The following is an 18,451-nucleotide window of genomic DNA, read 5'->3' as shown; positions in this document are numbered from 1 at the left end:
GCTGGCCTTCATAACAAGAGGGATTGAGTACAGAAGCAAAGAGGTTCTTCTGCAGGTGTACAGGGCCCTGGTGAGACCACACCTGGAGTACTGTGTGCAGTTCTGGTCTCCAAATTTGAGGAGAGACATTCTGGCTATTGAGGGAGTGCAGCGTAGGTTGACGAGGTCAATTCCTGGAATGGCGGGATTACCTTACACTGAAAGACTGGAGCGACTGGGCTTGTGTACCCTTGAGTTTAGAAGACTGAGAGGGGATCTGGTTGAGACATATAAGATTATCAAAGGATTGGACACTCTGGCGGCAGGAAACGTGAGTGCCGAAACAGCGGACACAGCTTAAAAATACGGGGTAGACCGTTTAGGACAGAGATGAGGAGAAACGTCTTCACCCAGAGAGTGGTGGCTGTGTGGAATGCTCTGCCCCAGAGGGCAGTGGAGGCCCAGTCTCTGGATTCATTGAAGAAAGAGTTGGACAGAGCTCTCAAGGATAGTGGAATCAAGGCTTATGGAGATAAGGCAGGAACAGGATACTGATTAAGGATGATCAGCCATGATCATATTGAATGGTGGTGCAGGCTCCAAGGGCAGAATGGCCAACTCCTGCACCTATTGTCTATTGTCCTCCTTTCCTGACTGCCAGCCGCAGACAGCGTGCAGCCCCAATCCCTTTCTTTCCGTCTTTCTTGCTGATTTTGGCAGCGCTCCGCTCTCCTCCCCTCCCTGTCTCCTGCCTGCAGGAGACTGATGCCAGGCACAGCCGCAGCAAAAATAACCTGTCGCTGCATTGCGTGCGTGGCCCAACACGAGTGCAGAGGGGTGACTTGAGCAGCCCCTGCTGGCGGAAAAAGCCTACTGCACCTGGTATTCCCAGGCGGTCTCCCATCCAAGTACTAACCAGGCCTGAGTCTGCTTAGCTTCCGAGATCAGACGAGATCGGGCGTTTTCAGACTAGTATGGCCGCAGGCGCTGGCCCCTGCCTTTTCTCCCGACTTCAAGGCGTGCTGGCCAGCCACATTTTCTTTGCTGCTCTTTCTCTTGATCCCCTTTGTTTTTTTTTTCTCTCTTTTCTCTTTGCTCTTCCTCCTCCGTGCGTGCTTCCCTCCCTCCCTCCAGCTAGCCCTTGCCCACCAGGCTCCTGTCGTCTCCCACATCCCCACACAGGCCAACTGCAAGATCTCCCCCTGCTTCATAGGGCTGCAGCCTGCATTCTCTCATCCTTCCACACTCCTCCACGCCTCCATTTCGGAATGGCAGGCAGTGACCAGTGGGGTACCGCAGGGATCAGTACTGGGACTGCAGCTTTTTACAATATATGTTCATGATATAGAAGATGGTATTAGCAATAACATTAGCAAATTTGCTGATGATACTGAGCTGGGTGGCAGGGTGAAATGTGATGAGGATGTTAGGAGATTACCGGGTGACCTGGACAAATTAGGTGAGTGGTCAGATGCATGGCAGATGCACTTTAACGTGGATAAATGGATGCTTATCCACTTTGGTGGCAAGAACAGGAAGGCAGATTACTACCTAAATGGAATCAATTTCGGTCAAGGGACAGTACAGAGAGATCTGGGGGTTCTTGTACTCCACTCAATGAAGGTAAGCATGCAGGTACAGCAGGTAGTGAAGAAGGCTAATAGCATGCTGGCCTTCATAACAAGAGGGATTGAGTACAGAAGCAAAGAGGTTCTTCTGCAGGTGTACAGGGCCCTGGTGAGACCACACCTGGAGTACTGTGTGCAGTTCTGGTCTCCAAATTTGAGGAGAGACATTCTGGCTATTGAGGGAGTGCAGCGTAGGTTGACGAGGTCAATTCCTGGAATGGCGGGATTACCTTACACTGAAAGACTGGAGCGACTGGGCTTGTGTACCCTTGAGTTTAGAAGACTGAGAGGGGATCTGGTTGAGACATATAAGATTATCAAAGGATTGGACACTCTGGCGGCAGGAAACGTGAGTGCCGAAACAGCGGACACAGCTTAAAAATACGGGGTAGACCGTTTAGGACAGAGATGAGGAGAAACGTCTTCACCCAGAGAGTGGTGGCTGTGTGGAATGCTCTGCCCCAGAGGGCAGTGGAGGCCCAGTCTCTGGATTCATTGAAGAAAGAGTTGGACAGAGCTCTCAAGGATAGTGGAATCAAGGCTTATGGAGATAAGGCAGGAACAGGATACTGATTAAGGATGATCAGCCATGATCATATTGAATGGTGGTGCAGGCTCCAAGGGCAGAATGGCCAACTCCTGCACCTATTGTCTATTGTCCTCCTTTCCTGACTGCCAGCCGCAGACAGCGTGCAGCCCCAATCCCTTTCTTTCCGTCTTTCTTGCTGATTTTGGCAGCGCTCCGCTCTCCTCCCCTCCCTGTCTCCTGCCTGCAGGAGACTGATGCCAGGCACAGCCGCAGCAAAAATAACCTGTCGCTGCATTGCGTGCGTGGCCCAACACGAGTGCAGAGGGGTGACTTGAGCAGCCCCTGCTGGCGGAAAAAGCCTACTGCACCTGGTATTCCCAGGCGGTCTCCCATCCAAGTACTAACCAGGCCTGAGTCTGCTTAGCTTCCGAGATCAGACGAGATCGGGCGTTTTCAGACTAGTATGGCCGCAGGCGCTGGCCCCTGCCTTTTCTCCCGACTTCAAGGCGTGCTGGCCAGCCACATTTTCTTTGCTGCTCTTTCTCTTGATCCCCTTTGTTTTTTTTTTCTCTCTTTTCTCTTTGCTCTTCCTCCTCCGTGCGTGCTTCCCTCCCTCCCTCCCTCCAGCTAGCCCTTGCCCACCAGGCTCCTGTCGTCTCCCACATCCCCACACAGGCCAACTGCAAGATCTCCCCCTGCTTCATAGGGCTGCAGCCTGCATTCTCTCATCCTTCCACACTCCTCCACGCCTCCATTTCGGAATGGCAGGCAGTGACCAGTGGGGTACCGCAGGGATCAGTACTGGGACTGCAGCTTTTTACAATATATGTTCATGATATAGAAGATGGTATTAGCAATAACATTAGCAAATTTGCTGATGATACTGAGCTGGGTGGCAGGGTGAAATGTGATGAGGATGTTAGGAGATTACCGGGTGACCTGGACAAATTAGGTGAGTGGTCAGATGCATGGCAGATGCACTTTAACGTGGATAAATGGATGCTTATCCACTTTGGTGGCAAGAACAGGAAGGCAGATTACTACCTAAATGGAATCAATTTCGGTCAAGGGACAGTACAGAGAGATCTGGGGGTTCTTGTACTCCACTCAATGAAGGTAAGCATGCAGGTACAGCAGGTAGTGAAGAAGGCTAATAGCATGCTGGCCTTCATAACAAGAGGGATTGAGTACAGAAGCAAAGAGGTTCTTCTGCAGGTGTACAGGGCCCTGGTGAGACCACACCTGGAGTACTGTGTGCAGTTCTGGTCTCCAAATTTGAGGAGAGACATTCTGGCTATTGAGGGAGTGCAGCGTAGGTTGACGAGGTCAATTCCTGGAATGGCGGGATTACCTTACACTGAAAGACTGGAGCGACTGGGCTTGTGTACCCTTGAGTTTAGAAGACTGAGAGGGGATCTGGTTGAGACATATAAGATTATCAAAGGATTGGACACTCTGGCGGCAGGAAACGTGAGTGCCGAAACAGCGGACACAGCTTAAAAATACGGGGTAGACCGTTTAGGACAGAGATGAGGAGAAACGTCTTCACCCAGAGAGTGGTGGCTGTGTGGAATGCTCTGCCCCAGAGGGCAGTGGAGGCCCAGTCTCTGGATTCATTGAAGAAAGAGTTGGACAGAGCTCTCAAGGATAGTGGAATCAAGGCTTATGGAGATAAGGCAGGAACAGGATACTGATTAAGGATGATCAGCCATGATCATATTGAATGGTGGTGCAGGCTCCAAGGGCAGAATGGCCAACTCCTGCACCTATTGTCTATTGTCCTCCTTTCCTGACTGCCAGCCGCAGACAGCGTGCAGCCCCAATCCCTTTCTTTCCGTCTTTCTTGCTGATTTTGGCAGCGCTCCGCTCTCCTCCCCTCCCTGTCTCCTGCCTGCAGGAGACTGATGCCAGGCACAGCCGCAGCAAAAATAACCTGTCGCTGCATTGCGTGCGTGGCCCAACACGAGTGCAGAGGGGTGACTTGAGCAGCCCCTGCTGGCGGAAAAAGCCTACTGCACCTGGTATTCCCAGGCGGTCTCCCATCCAAGTACTAACCAGGCCTGAGTCTGCTTAGCTTCCGAGATCAGACGAGATCGGGCGTTTTCAGACTAGTATGGCCGCAGGCGCTGGCCCCTGCCTTTTCTCCCGACTTCAAGGCGTGCTGGCCAGCCACATTTTCTTTGCTGCTCTTTCTCTTGATCCCCTTTGTTTTTTTTTTCTCTCTTTTCTCTTTGCTCTTCCTCCTCCGTGCGTGCTTCCCTCCCTCCCTCCCTCCAGCTAGCCCTTGCCCACCAGGCTCCTGTCGTCTCCCACATCCCCACACAGGCCAACTGCAAGATCTCCCCCTGCTTCATAGGGCTGCAGCCTGCATTCTCTCATCCTTCCACACTCCTCCACGCCTCCATTTCGGAATGGCAGGCAGTGACCAGTGGGGTACCGCAGGGATCAGTACTGGGACTGCAGCTTTTTACAATATATGTTCATGATATAGAAGATGGTATTAGCAATAACATTAGCAAATTTGCTGATGATACTGAGCTGGGTGGCAGGGTGAAATGTGATGAGGATGTTAGGAGATTACCGGGTGACCTGGACAAATTAGGTGAGTGGTCAGATGCATGGCAGATGCACTTTAACGTGGATAAATGGATGCTTATCCACTTTGGTGGCAAGAACAGGAAGGCAGATTACTACCTAAATGGAATCAATTTCGGTCAAGGGACAGTACAGAGAGATCTGGGGGTTCTTGTACTCCACTCAATGAAGGTAAGCATGCAGGTACAGCAGGTAGTGAAGAAGGCTAATAGCATGCTGGCCTTCATAACAAGAGGGATTGAGTACAGAAGCAAAGAGGTTCTTCTGCAGGTGTACAGGGCCCTGGTGAGACCACACCTGGAGTACTGTGTGCAGTTCTGGTCTCCAAATTTGAGGAGAGACATTCTGGCTATTGAGGGAGTGCAGCGTAGGTTGACGAGGTCAATTCCTGGAATGGCGGGATTACCTTACACTGAAAGACTGGAGCGACTGGGCTTGTGTACCCTTGAGTTTAGAAGACTGAGAGGGGATCTGGTTGAGACATATAAGATTATCAAAGGATTGGACACTCTGGCGGCAGGAAACGTGAGTGCCGAAACAGCGGACACAGCTTAAAAATACGGGGTAGACCGTTTAGGACAGAGATGAGGAGAAACGTCTTCACCCAGAGAGTGGTGGCTGTGTGGAATGCTCTGCCCCAGAGGGCAGTGGAGGCCCAGTCTCTGGATTCATTGAAGAAAGAGTTGGACAGAGCTCTCAAGGATAGTGGAATCAAGGCTTATGGAGATAAGGCAGGAACAGGATACTGATTAAGGATGATCAGCCATGATCATATTGAATGGTGGTGCAGGCTCCAAGGGCAGAATGGCCAACTCCTGCACCTATTGTCTATTGTCCTCCTTTCCTGACTGCCAGCCGCAGACAGCGTGCAGCCCCAATCCCTTTCTTTCCGTCTTTCTTGCTGATTTTGGCAGCGCTCCGCTCTCCTCCCCTCCCTGTCTCCTGCCTGCAGGAGACTGATGCCAGGCACAGCCGCAGCAAAAATAACCTGTCGCTGCATTGCGTGCGTGGCCCAACACGAGTGCAGAGGGGTGACTTGAGCAGCCCCTGCTGGCGGAAAAAGCCTACTGCACCTGGTATTCCCAGGCGGTCTCCCATCCAAGTACTAACCAGGCCTGAGTCTGCTTAGCTTCCGAGATCAGACGAGATCGGGCGTTTTCAGACTAGTATGGCCGCAGGCGCTGGCCCCTGCCTTTTCTCCCGACTTCAAGGCGTGCTGGCCAGCCACATTTTCTTTGCTGCTCTTTCTCTTGATCCCCTTTGTTTTTTTTTTCTCTCTTTTCTCTTTGCTCTTCCTCCTCCGTGCGTGCTTCCCTCCCTCCCTCCCTCCAGCTAGCCCTTGCCCACCAGGCTCCTGTCGTCTCCCACATCCCCACACAGGCCAACTGCAAGATCTCCCCCTGCTTCATAGGGCTGCAGCCTGCATTCTCTCATCCTTCCACACTCCTCCACGCCTCCATTTCGGAATGGCAGGCAGTGACCAGTGGGGTACCGCAGGGATCAGTACTGGGACTGCAGCTTTTTACAATATATGTTCATGATATAGAAGATGGTATTAGCAATAACATTAGCAAATTTGCTGATGATACTGAGCTGGGTGGCAGGGTGAAATGTGATGAGGATGTTAGGAGATTACCGGGTGACCTGGACAAATTAGGTGAGTGGTCAGATGCATGGCAGATGCACTTTAACGTGGATAAATGGATGCTTATCCACTTTGGTGGCAAGAACAGGAAGGCAGATTACTACCTAAATGGAATCAATTTCGGTCAAGGGACAGTACAGAGAGATCTGGGGGTTCTTGTACTCCACTCAATGAAGGTAAGCATGCAGGTACAGCAGGTAGTGAAGAAGGCTAATAGCATGCTGGCCTTCATAACAAGAGGGATTGAGTACAGAAGCAAAGAGGTTCTTCTGCAGGTGTACAGGGCCCTGGTGAGACCACACCTGGAGTACTGTGTGCAGTTCTGGTCTCCAAATTTGAGGAGAGACATTCTGGCTATTGAGGGAGTGCAGCGTAGGTTGACGAGGTCAATTCCTGGAATGGCGGGATTACCTTACACTGAAAGACTGGAGCGACTGGGCTTGTGTACCCTTGAGTTTAGAAGACTGAGAGGGGATCTGGTTGAGACATATAAGATTATCAAAGGATTGGACACTCTGGCGGCAGGAAACGTGAGTGCCGAAACAGCGGACACAGCTTAAAAATACGGGGTAGACCGTTTAGGACAGAGATGAGGAGAAACGTCTTCACCCAGAGAGTGGTGGCTGTGTGGAATGCTCTGCCCCAGAGGGCAGTGGAGGCCCAGTCTCTGGATTCATTGAAGAAAGAGTTGGACAGAGCTCTCAAGGATAGTGGAATCAAGGCTTATGGAGATAAGGCAGGAACAGGATACTGATTAAGGATGATCAGCCATGATCATATTGAATGGTGGTGCAGGCTCCAAGGGCAGAATGGCCAACTCCTGCACCTATTGTCTATTGTCCTCCTTTCCTGACTGCCAGCCGCAGACAGCGTGCAGCCCCAATCCCTTTCTTTCCGTCTTTCTTGCTGATTTTGGCAGCGCTCCGCTCTCCTCCCCTCCCTGTCTCCTGCCTGCAGGAGACTGATGCCAGGCACAGCCGCAGCAAAAATAACCTGTCGCTGCATTGCGTGCGTGGCCCAACACGAGTGCAGAGGGGTGACTTGAGCAGCCCCTGCTGGCGGAAAAAGCCTACTGCACCTGGTATTCCCAGGCGGTCTCCCATCCAAGTACTAACCAGGCCTGAGTCTGCTTAGCTTCCGAGATCAGACGAGATCGGGCGTTTTCAGACTAGTATGGCCGCAGGCGCTGGCCCCTGCCTTTTCTCCCGACTTCAAGGCGTGCTGGCCAGCCACATTTTCTTTGCTGCTCTTTCTCTTGATCCCCTTTGTTTTTTTTTTCTCTCTTTTCTCTTTGCTCTTCCTCCTCCGTGCGTGCTTCCCTCCCTCCCTCCCTCCAGCTAGCCCTTGCCCACCAGGCTCCTGTCGTCTCCCACATCCCCACACAGGCCAACTGCAAGATCTCCCCCTGCTTCATAGGGCTGCAGCCTGCATTCTCTCATCCTTCCACACTCCTCCACGCCTCCATTTCGGAATGGCAGGCAGTGACCAGTGGGGTACCGCAGGGATCAGTACTGGGACTGCAGCTTTTTACAATATATGTTCATGATATAGAAGATGGTATTAGCAATAACATTAGCAAATTTGCTGATGATACTGAGCTGGGTGGCAGGGTGAAATGTGATGAGGATGTTAGGAGATTACCGGGTGACCTGGACAAATTAGGTGAGTGGTCAGATGCATGGCAGATGCACTTTAACGTGGATAAATGGATGCTTATCCACTTTGGTGGCAAGAACAGGAAGGCAGATTACTACCTAAATGGAATCAATTTCGGTCAAGGGACAGTACAGAGAGATCTGGGGGTTCTTGTACTCCACTCAATGAAGGTAAGCATGCAGGTACAGCAGGTAGTGAAGAAGGCTAATAGCATGCTGGCCTTCATAACAAGAGGGATTGAGTACAGAAGCAAAGAGGTTCTTCTGCAGGTGTACAGGGCCCTGGTGAGACCACACCTGGAGTACTGTGTGCAGTTCTGGTCTCCAAATTTGAGGAGAGACATTCTGGCTATTGAGGGAGTGCAGCGTAGGTTGACGAGGTCAATTCCTGGAATGGCGGGATTACCTTACACTGAAAGACTGGAGCGACTGGGCTTGTGTACCCTTGAGTTTAGAAGACTGAGAGGGGATCTGGTTGAGACATATAAGATTATCAAAGGATTGGACACTCTGGCGGCAGGAAACGTGAGTGCCGAAACAGCGGACACAGCTTAAAAATACGGGGTAGACCGTTTAGGACAGAGATGAGGAGAAACGTCTTCACCCAGAGAGTGGTGGCTGTGTGGAATGCTCTGCCCCAGAGGGCAGTGGAGGCCCAGTCTCTGGATTCATTGAAGAAAGAGTTGGACAGAGCTCTCAAGGATAGTGGAATCAAGGCTTATGGAGATAAGGCAGGAACAGGATACTGATTAAGGATGATCAGCCATGATCATATTGAATGGTGGTGCAGGCTCCAAGGGCAGAATGGCCAACTCCTGCACCTATTGTCTATTGTCCTCCTTTCCTGACTGCCAGCCGCAGACAGCGTGCAGCCCCAATCCCTTTCTTTCCGTCTTTCTTGCTGATTTTGGCAGCGCTCCGCTCTCCTCCCCTCCCTGTCTCCTGCCTGCAGGAGACTGATGCCAGGCACAGCCGCAGCAAAAATAACCTGTCGCTGCATTGCGTGCGTGGCCCAACACGAGTGCAGAGGGGTGACTTGAGCAGCCCCTGCTGGCGGAAAAAGCCTACTGCACCTGGTATTCCCAGGCGGTCTCCCATCCAAGTACTAACCAGGCCTGAGTCTGCTTAGCTTCCGAGATCAGACGAGATCGGGCGTTTTCAGACTAGTATGGCCGCAGGCGCTGGCCCCTGCCTTTTCTCCCGACTTCAAGGCGTGCTGGCCAGCCACATTTTCTTTGCTGCTCTTTCTCTTGATCCCCTTTGTTTTTTTTTTCTCTCTTTTCTCTTTGCTCTTCCTCCTCCGTGCGTGCTTCCCTCCCTCCCTCCCTCCAGCTAGCCCTTGCCCACCAGGCTCCTGTCGTCTCCCACATCCCCACACAGGCCAACTGCAAGATCTCCCCCTGCTTCATAGGGCTGCAGCCTGCATTCTCTCATCCTTCCACACTCCTCCACGCCTCCATTTCGGAATGGCAGGCAGTGACCAGTGGGGTACCGCAGGGATCAGTACTGGGACTGCAGCTTTTTACAATATATGTTCATGATATAGAAGATGGTATTAGCAATAACATTAGCAAATTTGCTGATGATACTGAGCTGGGTGGCAGGGTGAAATGTGATGAGGATGTTAGGAGATTACCGGGTGACCTGGACAAATTAGGTGAGTGGTCAGATGCATGGCAGATGCACTTTAACGTGGATAAATGGATGCTTATCCACTTTGGTGGCAAGAACAGGAAGGCAGATTACTACCTAAATGGAATCAATTTCGGTCAAGGGACAGTACAGAGAGATCTGGGGGTTCTTGTACTCCACTCAATGAAGGTAAGCATGCAGGTACAGCAGGTAGTGAAGAAGGCTAATAGCATGCTGGCCTTCATAACAAGAGGGATTGAGTACAGAAGCAAAGAGGTTCTTCTGCAGGTGTACAGGGCCCTGGTGAGACCACACCTGGAGTACTGTGTGCAGTTCTGGTCTCCAAATTTGAGGAGAGACATTCTGGCTATTGAGGGAGTGCAGCGTAGGTTGACGAGGTCAATTCCTGGAATGGCGGGATTACCTTACACTGAAAGACTGGAGCGACTGGGCTTGTGTACCCTTGAGTTTAGAAGACTGAGAGGGGATCTGGTTGAGACATATAAGATTATCAAAGGATTGGACACTCTGGCGGCAGGAAACGTGAGTGCCGAAACAGCGGACACAGCTTAAAAATACGGGGTAGACCGTTTAGGACAGAGATGAGGAGAAACGTCTTCACCCAGAGAGTGGTGGCTGTGTGGAATGCTCTGCCCCAGAGGGCAGTGGAGGCCCAGTCTCTGGATTCATTGAAGAAAGAGTTGGACAGAGCTCTCAAGGATAGTGGAATCAAGGCTTATGGAGATAAGGCAGGAACAGGATACTGATTAAGGATGATCAGCCATGATCATATTGAATGGTGGTGCAGGCTCCAAGGGCAGAATGGCCAACTCCTGCACCTATTGTCTATTGTCCTCCTTTCCTGACTGCCAGCCGCAGACAGCGTGCAGCCCCAATCCCTTTCTTTCCGTCTTTCTTGCTGATTTTGGCAGCGCTCCGCTCTCCTCCCCTCCCTGTCTCCTGCCTGCAGGAGACTGATGCCAGGCACAGCCGCAGCAAAAATAACCTGTCGCTGCATTGCGTGCGTGGCCCAACACGAGTGCAGAGGGGTGACTTGAGCAGCCCCTGCTGGCGGAAAAAGCCTACTGCACCTGGTATTCCCAGGCGGTCTCCCATCCAAGTACTAACCAGGCCTGAGTCTGCTTAGCTTCCGAGATCAGACGAGATCGGGCGTTTTCAGACTAGTATGGCCGCAGGCGCTGGCCCCTGCCTTTTCTCCCGACTTCAAGGCGTGCTGGCCAGCCACATTTTCTTTGCTGCTCTTTCTCTTGATCCCCTTTGTTTTTTTTTTCTCTCTTTTCTCTTTGCTCTTCCTCCTCCGTGCGTGCTTCCCTCCCTCCCTCCCTCCAGCTAGCCCTTGCCCACCAGGCTCCTGTCGTCTCCCACATCCCCACACAGGCCAACTGCAAGATCTCCCCCTGCTTCATAGGGCTGCAGCCTGCATTCTCTCATCCTTCCACACTCCTCCACGCCTCCATTTCGGAATGGCAGGCAGTGACCAGTGGGGTACCGCAGGGATCAGTACTGGGACTGCAGCTTTTTACAATATATGTTCATGATATAGAAGATGGTATTAGCAATAACATTAGCAAATTTGCTGATGATACTGAGCTGGGTGGCAGGGTGAAATGTGATGAGGATGTTAGGAGATTACCGGGTGACCTGGACAAATTAGGTGAGTGGTCAGATGCATGGCAGATGCACTTTAACGTGGATAAATGGATGCTTATCCACTTTGGTGGCAAGAACAGGAAGGCAGATTACTACCTAAATGGAATCAATTTCGGTCAAGGGACAGTACAGAGAGATCTGGGGGTTCTTGTACTCCACTCAATGAAGGTAAGCATGCAGGTACAGCAGGTAGTGAAGAAGGCTAATAGCATGCTGGCCTTCATAACAAGAGGGATTGAGTACAGAAGCAAAGAGGTTCTTCTGCAGGTGTACAGGGCCCTGGTGAGACCACACCTGGAGTACTGTGTGCAGTTCTGGTCTCCAAATTTGAGGAGAGACATTCTGGCTATTGAGGGAGTGCAGCGTAGGTTGACGAGGTCAATTCCTGGAATGGCGGGATTACCTTACACTGAAAGACTGGAGCGACTGGGCTTGTGTACCCTTGAGTTTAGAAGACTGAGAGGGGATCTGGTTGAGACATATAAGATTATCAAAGGATTGGACACTCTGGCGGCAGGAAACGTGAGTGCCGAAACAGCGGACACAGCTTAAAAATACGGGGTAGACCGTTTAGGACAGAGATGAGGAGAAACGTCTTCACCCAGAGAGTGGTGGCTGTGTGGAATGCTCTGCCCCAGAGGGCAGTGGAGGCCCAGTCTCTGGATTCATTGAAGAAAGAGTTGGACAGAGCTCTCAAGGATAGTGGAATCAAGGCTTATGGAGATAAGGCAGGAACAGGATACTGATTAAGGATGATCAGCCATGATCATATTGAATGGTGGTGCAGGCTCCAAGGGCAGAATGGCCAACTCCTGCACCTATTGTCTATTGTCCTCCTTTCCTGACTGCCAGCCGCAGACAGCGTGCAGCCCCAATCCCTTTCTTTCCGTCTTTCTTGCTGATTTTGGCAGCGCTCCGCTCTCCTCCCCTCCCTGTCTCCTGCCTGCAGGAGACTGATGCCAGGCACAGCCGCAGCAAAAATAACCTGTCGCTGCATTGCGTGCGTGGCCCAACACGAGTGCAGAGGGGTGACTTGAGCAGCCCCTGCTGGCGGAAAAAGCCTACTGCACCTGGTATTCCCAGGCGGTCTCCCATCCAAGTACTAACCAGGCCTGAGTCTGCTTAGCTTCCGAGATCAGACGAGATCGGGCGTTTTCAGACTAGTATGGCCGCAGGCGCTGGCCCCTGCCTTTTCTCCCGACTTCAAGGCGTGCTGGCCAGCCACATTTTCTTTGCTGCTCTTTCTCTTGATCCCCTTTGTTTTTTTTTTCTCTCTTTTCTCTTTGCTCTTCCTCCTCCGTGCGTGCTTCCCTCCCTCCCTCCCTCCAGCTAGCCCTTGCCCACCAGGCTCCTGTCGTCTCCCACATCCCCACACAGGCCAACTGCAAGATCTCCCCCTGCTTCATAGGGCTGCAGCCTGCATTCTCTCATCCTTCCACACTCCTCCACGCCTCCATTTCGGAATGGCAGGCAGTGACCAGTGGGGTACCGCAGGGATCAGTACTGGGACTGCAGCTTTTTACAATATATGTTCATGATATAGAAGATGGTATTAGCAATAACATTAGCAAATTTGCTGATGATACTGAGCTGGGTGGCAGGGTGAAATGTGATGAGGATGTTAGGAGATTACCGGGTGACCTGGACAAATTAGGTGAGTGGTCAGATGCATGGCAGATGCACTTTAACGTGGATAAATGGATGCTTATCCACTTTGGTGGCAAGAACAGGAAGGCAGATTACTACCTAAATGGAATCAATTTCGGTCAAGGGACAGTACAGAGAGATCTGGGGGTTCTTGTACTCCACTCAATGAAGGTAAGCATGCAGGTACAGCAGGTAGTGAAGAAGGCTAATAGCATGCTGGCCTTCATAACAAGAGGGATTGAGTACAGAAGCAAAGAGGTTCTTCTGCAGGTGTACAGGGCCCTGGTGAGACCACACCTGGAGTACTGTGTGCAGTTCTGGTCTCCAAATTTGAGGAGAGACATTCTGGCTATTGAGGGAGTGCAGCGTAGGTTGACGAGGTCAATTCCTGGAATGGCGGGATTACCTTACACTGAAAGACTGGAGCGACTGGGCTTGTGTACCCTTGAGTTTAGAAGACTGAGAGGGGATCTGGTTGAGACATATAAGATTATCAAAGGATTGGACACTCTGGCGGCAGGAAACGTGAGTGCCGAAACAGCGGACACAGCTTAAAAATACGGGGTAGACCGTTTAGGACAGAGATGAGGAGAAACGTCTTCACCCAGAGAGTGGTGGCTGTGTGGAATGCTCTGCCCCAGAGGGCAGTGGAGGCCCAGTCTCTGGATTCATTGAAGAAAGAGTTGGACAGAGCTCTCAAGGATAGTGGAATCAAGGCTTATGGAGATAAGGCAGGAACAGGATACTGATTAAGGATGATCAGCCATGATCATATTGAATGGTGGTGCAGGCTCCAAGGGCAGAATGGCCAACTCCTGCACCTATTGTCTATTGTCCTCCTTTCCTGACTGCCAGCCGCAGACAGCGTGCAGCCCCAATCCCTTTCTTTCCGTCTTTCTTGCTGATTTTGGCAGCGCTCCGCTCTCCTCCCCTCCCTGTCTCCTGCCTGCAGGAGACTGATGCCAGGCACAGCCGCAGCAAAAATAACCTGTCGCTGCATTGCGTGCGTGGCCCAACACGAGTGCAGAGGGGTGACTTGAGCAGCCCCTGCTGGCGGAAAAAGCCTACTGCACCTGGTATTCCCAGGCGGTCTCCCATCCAAGTACTAACCAGGCCTGAGTCTGCTTAGCTTCCGAGATCAGACGAGATCGGGCGTTTTCAGACTAGTATGGCCGCAGGCGCTGGCCCCTGCCTTTTCTCCCGACTTCAAGGCGTGCTGGCCAGCCACATTTTCTTTGCTGCTCTTTCTCTTGATCCCCTTTGTTTTTTTTTTCTCTCTTTTCTCTTTGCTCTTCCTCCTCCGTGCGTGCTTCCCTCCCTCCCTCCCTCCAGCTAGCCCTTGCCCACCAGGCTCCTGTCGTCTCCCACATCCCCACACAGGCCAACTGCAAGATCTCCCCCTGCTTCATAGGGCTGCAGCCTGCATTCTCTCATCCTTCCACACTCCTCCACGCCTCCATTTCGGAATGGCAGGCAGTGACCAGTGGGGTACCGCAGGGATCAGTACTGGGACTGCAGCTTTTTACAATATATGTTCATGATATAGAAGATGGTATTAGCAATAACATTAGCAAATTTGCTGATGATACTGAGCTGGGTGGCAGGGTGAAATGTGATGAGGATGTTAGGAGATTACCGGGTGACCTGGACAAATTAGGTGAGTGGTCAGATGCATGGCAGATGCACTTTAACGTGGATAAATGGATGCTTATCCACTTTGGTGGCAAGAACAGGAAGGCAGATTACTACCTAAATGGAATCAATTTCGGTCAAGGGACAGTACAGAGAGATCTGGGGGTTCTTGTACTCCACTCAATGAAGGTAAGCATGCAGGTACAGCAGGTAGTGAAGAAGGCTAATAGCATGCTGGCCTTCATAACAAGAGGGATTGAGTACAGAAGCAAAGAGGTTCTTCTGCAGGTGTACAGGGCCCTGGTGAGACCACACCTGGAGTACTGTGTGCAGTTCTGGTCTCCAAATTTGAGGAGAGACATTCTGGCTATTGAGGGAGTGCAGCGTAGGTTGACGAGGTCAATTCCTGGAATGGCGGGATTACCTTACACTGAAAGACTGGAGCGACTGGGCTTGTGTACCCTTGAGTTTAGAAGACTGAGAGGGGATCTGGTTGAGACATATAAGATTATCAAAGGATTGGACACTCTGGCGGCAGGAAACGTGAGTGCCGAAACAGCGGACACAGCTTAAAAATACGGGGTAGACCGTTTAGGACAGAGATGAGGAGAAACGTCTTCACCCAGAGAGTGGTGGCTGTGTGGAATGCTCTGCCCCAGAGGGCAGTGGAGGCCCAGTCTCTGGATTCATTGAAGAAAGAGTTGGACAGAGCTCTCAAGGATAGTGGAATCAAGGCTTATGGAGATAAGGCAGGAACAGGATACTGATTAAGGATGATCAGCCATGATCATATTGAATGGTGGTGCAGGCTCCAAGGGCAGAATGGCCAACTCCTGCACCTATTGTCTATTGTCCTCCTTTCCTGACTGCCAGCCGCAGACAGCGTGCAGCCCCAATCCCTTTCTTTCCGTCTTTCTTGCTGATTTTGGCAGCGCTCCGCTCTCCTCCCCTCCCTGTCTCCTGCCTGCAGGAGACTGATGCCAGGCACAGCCGCAGCAAAAATAACCTGTCGCTGCATTGCGTGCGTGGCCCAACACGAGTGCAGAGGGGTGACTTGAGCAGCCCCTGCTGGCGGAAAAAGCCTACTGCACCTGGTATTCCCAGGCGGTCTCCCATCCAAGTACTAACCAGGCCTGAGTCTGCTTAGCTTCCGAGATCAGACGAGATCGGGCGTTTTCAGACTAGTATGGCCGCAGGCGCTGGCCCCTGCCTTTTCTCCCGACTTCAAGGCGTGCTGGCCAGCCACATTTTCTTTGCTGCTCTTTCTCTTGATCCCCTTTGTTTTTTTTTTCTCTCTTTTCTCTTTGCTCTTCCTCCTCCGTGCGTGCTTCCCTCCCTCCCTCCCTCCAGCTAGCCCTTGCCCACCAGGCTCCTGTCGTCTCCCACATCCCCACACAGGCCAACTGCAAGATCTCCCCCTGCTTCATAGGGCTGCAGCCTGCATTCTCTCATCCTTCCACACTCCTCCACGCCTCCATTTCGGAATGGCAGGCAGTGACCAGTGGGGTACCGCAGGGATCAGTACTGGGACTGCAGCTTTTTACAATATATGTTCATGATATAGAAGATGGTATTAGCAATAACATTAGCAAATTTGCTGATGATACTGAGCTGGGTGGCAGGGTGAAATGTGATGAGGATGTTAGGAGATTACCGGGTGACCTGGACAAATTAGGTGAGTGGTCAGATGCATGGCAGATGCACTTTAACGTGGATAAATGGATGCTTATCCACTTTGGTGGCAAGAACAGGAAGGCAGATTACTACCTAAATGGAATCAATTTCGGTCAAGGGACAGTACAGAGAGATCTGGGGGTTCTTGTACTCCACTCAATGAAGGTAAGCATGCAGGTACAGCAGGTAGTGAAGAAGGCTAATAGCATGCTGGCCTTCATAACAAGAGGGATTGAGTACAGAAGCAAAGAGGTTCTTCTGCAGGTGTACAGGGCCCTGGTGAGACCACACCTGGAGTACTGTGTGCAGTTCTGGTCTCCAAATTTGAGGAGAGACATTCTGGCTATTGAGGGAGTGCAGCGTAGGTTGACGAGGTCAATTCCTGGAATGGCGGGATTACCTTACACTGAAAGACTGGAGCGACTGGGCTTGTGTACCCTTGAGTTTAGAAGACTGAGAGGGGATCTGGTTGAGACATATAAGATTATCAAAGGATTGGACACTCTGGCGGCAGGAAACGTGAGTGCCGAAACAGCGGACACAGCTTAAAAATACGGGGTAGACCGTTTAGGACAGAGATGAGGAGAAACGTCTTCACCCAGAGAGTGGTGGCTGTGTGGAATGCTCTGCCCCAGAGGGCAGTGGAGGCCCAGTCTCTGGATTCATTGAAGAAAGAGTTGGACAGAGCTCTCAAGGATAGTGGAATCAAGGCTTATGGAGATAAGGCAGGAACAGGATACTGATTAAGGATGATCAGCCATGATCATATTGAATGGTGGTGCAGGCTCCAAGGGCAGAATGGCCAACTCCTGCACCTATTGTCTATTGTCCTCCTTTCCTGACTGCCAGCCGCAGACAGCGTGCAGCCCCAATCCCTTTCTTTCCGTCTTTCTTGCTGATTTTGGCAGCGCTCCGCTCTCCTCCCCTCCCTGTCTCCTGCCTGCAGGAGACTGATGCCAGGCACAGCCGCAGCAAAAATAACCTGTCGCTGCATTGCGTGCGTGGCCCAACACGAGTGCAGAGGGGTGACTTGAGCAGCCCCTGCTGGCGGAAAAAGCCTACTGCACCTGGTATTCCCAGGCGGTCTCCCATCCAAGTACTAACCAGGCCTGAGTCTGCTTAGCTTCCGAGATCAGACGAGATCGGGCGTTTTCAGACTAGTATGGCCGCAGGCGCTGGCCCCTGCCTTTTCTCCCGACTTCAAGGCGTGCTGGCCAGCCACATTTTCTTTGCTGCTCTTTCTCTTGATCCCCTTTGTTTTTTTTTTCTCTCTTTTCTCTTTGCTCTTCCTCCTCCGTGCGTGCTTCCCTCCCTCCCTCCCTCCAGCTAGCCCTTGCCCACCAGGCTCCTGTCGTCTCCCACATCCCCACACAGGCCAACTGCAAGATCTCCCCCTGCTTCATAGGGCTGCAGCCTGCATTCTCTCATCCTTCCACACTCCTCCACGCCTCCATTTCGGAATGGCAGGCAGTGACCAGTGGGGTACCGCAGGGATCAGTACTGGGACTGCAGCTTTTTACAATATATGTTCATGATATAGAAGATGGTATTAGCAATAACATTAGCAAATTTGCTGATGATACTGAGCTGGGTGGCAGGGTGAAATGTGATGAGGATGTTAGGAGATTACCGGGTGACCTGGACAAATTAGGTGAGTGGTCAGATGCATGGCAGATGCACTTTAACGTGGATAAATGGATGCTTATCCACTTTGGTGGCAAGAACAGGAAGGCAGATTACTACCTAAATGGAATCAATTTCGGTCAAGGGACAGTACAGAGAGATCTGGGGGTTCTTGTACTCCACTCAATGAAGGTAAGCATGCAGGTACAGCAGGTAGTGAAGAAGGCTAATAGCATGCTGGCCTTCATAACAAGAGGGATTGAGTACAGAAGCAAAGAGGTTCTTCTGCAGGTGTACAGGGCCCTGGTGAGACCACACCTGGAGTACTGTGTGCAGTTCTGGTCTCCAAATTTGAGGAGAGACATTCTGGCTATTGAGGGAGTGCAGCGTAGGTTGACGAGGTCAATTCCTGGAATGGCGGGATTACCTTACACTGAAAGACTGGAGCGACTGGGCTTGTGTACCCTTGAGTTTAGAAGACTGAGAGGGGATCTGGTTGAGACATATAAGATTATCAAAGGATTGGACACTCTGGCGGCAG

The 18,451-nt window shown here is 51.5% G+C and overlaps 11 non-coding genes across 11 annotated transcripts; all 11 read right to left on the bottom strand.

The window, feature by feature from the left end:
* Positions 1-846: 846 nt before the first annotated feature.
* LOC140475670 (5S ribosomal RNA) lies at positions 847-965 on the bottom strand. Its single transcript, XR_011960163.1, has one exon. It is a non-coding gene; the product is annotated as a 5S ribosomal RNA (ribosomal RNA).
* A 1,527-nt stretch (positions 966-2,492) lies between these two features.
* Positions 2,493-2,611, bottom strand: LOC140475669 (5S ribosomal RNA). Its single transcript, XR_011960162.1, has one exon. It is a non-coding gene; the product is annotated as a 5S ribosomal RNA (ribosomal RNA).
* A 1,531-nt stretch (positions 2,612-4,142) lies between these two features.
* LOC140475668 (5S ribosomal RNA) lies at positions 4,143-4,261 on the bottom strand. The gene has a single exon (XR_011960161.1). It is a non-coding gene; the product is annotated as a 5S ribosomal RNA (ribosomal RNA).
* Positions 4,262-5,792: 1,531 nt separating this feature from the next.
* On the bottom strand, positions 5,793-5,911 carry LOC140475667 (5S ribosomal RNA). Its single transcript, XR_011960159.1, has one exon. It is a non-coding gene; the product is annotated as a 5S ribosomal RNA (ribosomal RNA).
* A 1,531-nt stretch (positions 5,912-7,442) lies between these two features.
* On the bottom strand, positions 7,443-7,561 carry LOC140475666 (5S ribosomal RNA). Its single transcript, XR_011960158.1, has one exon. It is a non-coding gene; the product is annotated as a 5S ribosomal RNA (ribosomal RNA).
* Positions 7,562-9,092: 1,531 nt separating this feature from the next.
* Positions 9,093-9,211, bottom strand: LOC140475665 (5S ribosomal RNA). Its single transcript, XR_011960157.1, has one exon. It is a non-coding gene; the product is annotated as a 5S ribosomal RNA (ribosomal RNA).
* Positions 9,212-10,742: 1,531 nt separating this feature from the next.
* On the bottom strand, positions 10,743-10,861 carry LOC140475675 (5S ribosomal RNA). Its single transcript, XR_011960167.1, has one exon. It is a non-coding gene; the product is annotated as a 5S ribosomal RNA (ribosomal RNA).
* Positions 10,862-12,392: 1,531 nt separating this feature from the next.
* LOC140475674 (5S ribosomal RNA) lies at positions 12,393-12,511 on the bottom strand. The gene has a single exon (XR_011960166.1). It is a non-coding gene; the product is annotated as a 5S ribosomal RNA (ribosomal RNA).
* A 1,531-nt stretch (positions 12,512-14,042) lies between these two features.
* LOC140475672 (5S ribosomal RNA) lies at positions 14,043-14,161 on the bottom strand. Its single transcript, XR_011960165.1, has one exon. It is a non-coding gene; the product is annotated as a 5S ribosomal RNA (ribosomal RNA).
* A 1,531-nt stretch (positions 14,162-15,692) lies between these two features.
* LOC140475671 (5S ribosomal RNA) lies at positions 15,693-15,811 on the bottom strand. The gene has a single exon (XR_011960164.1). It is a non-coding gene; the product is annotated as a 5S ribosomal RNA (ribosomal RNA).
* Positions 15,812-17,342: 1,531 nt separating this feature from the next.
* LOC140475664 (5S ribosomal RNA) lies at positions 17,343-17,461 on the bottom strand. The gene has a single exon (XR_011960156.1). It is a non-coding gene; the product is annotated as a 5S ribosomal RNA (ribosomal RNA).
* Between the last annotated feature and the right edge of the window lie 990 nt (positions 17,462-18,451).

This window comes from Chiloscyllium punctatum, unplaced genomic scaffold, assembly GCF_047496795.1.
Source record: "Chiloscyllium punctatum isolate Juve2018m unplaced genomic scaffold, sChiPun1.3 scaffold_1967, whole genome shotgun sequence".
Taxonomy (NCBI): Eukaryota; Metazoa; Chordata; class Chondrichthyes; order Orectolobiformes; family Hemiscylliidae; genus Chiloscyllium; species Chiloscyllium punctatum.
This window is presented reverse-complemented; position numbering and strand designations above follow the sequence as displayed.